Here is a 786-nt window from a genome sequence, read left to right as displayed (position 1 = left end):
AAAATATGATTCTTGAGAAATGATAGAAGATGACTGATATATCAGAAACACTGAGCTCCCAGAAGGTGAAAACTGTTTTATTTAATTCTGTATATCCAGTGCCTGGAACACAGTTGATCCTCAGTGAAAGTTCAATGTTTTTGTTAAATAATGCTCTAAAGTAAGTTTCACACACTGTTACTATTATGTTGTATGAGATAGTTAATTACTATAGGGGACTATCCTGTGCAGTGTAGGAAGTTAAGTAGCATCTTTAGTCTCTAATTAATACCTTGACCAAACCCCAATCTTGACACTAAAAAAAAAAAAATTCTTTGCCAGGCTCGGTTGCTCAGCCTGTAATCTCAGCACTTTGGGAGGCCGAGACAAATGGATTGCCTGAGCCCGCGGGTTCGAGACCAGCCTGGACAATTTGATGAGACCTCATCTCTACAAAAAATGTTTAAAAACTTAGCCAGGTATGGTAGCGCACACCTGTAGTTCCGGTTACTTGGAAGGCTGAGGTGGAAAGATCCCTGGAGTCCAGCAGGTGGATGCTGGGGTGGCAGTGAATGTGTAACGGCAATCCAGACTGGGCGATGAAGTGAGAAAAAAAAAATTCTCCAGATATTGCCAAATGTCTCTTGTGGGGTAGAAATTGCCCCCCAATTGAGAACCATTATTCTAAATACCTAATTCACTTATATTCTTGTATTCTATTCACTTCATTATGTTCTAATGTACAGTTTTTCAATATGTAAAGTCAGTAGAAAATATACAATAAGTTGATTTTGTAATCATGATTTA

Source organism: Carlito syrichta, unplaced genomic scaffold (assembly GCF_000164805.1).
Source record: "Carlito syrichta isolate Samal-C Ts95f unplaced genomic scaffold, Tarsius_syrichta-2.0.1 Scaffold304043, whole genome shotgun sequence".
In the NCBI taxonomy this organism is placed as follows: domain Eukaryota; kingdom Metazoa; phylum Chordata; class Mammalia; order Primates; family Tarsiidae; genus Carlito; species Carlito syrichta.
This window is presented reverse-complemented; position numbering follows the sequence as displayed.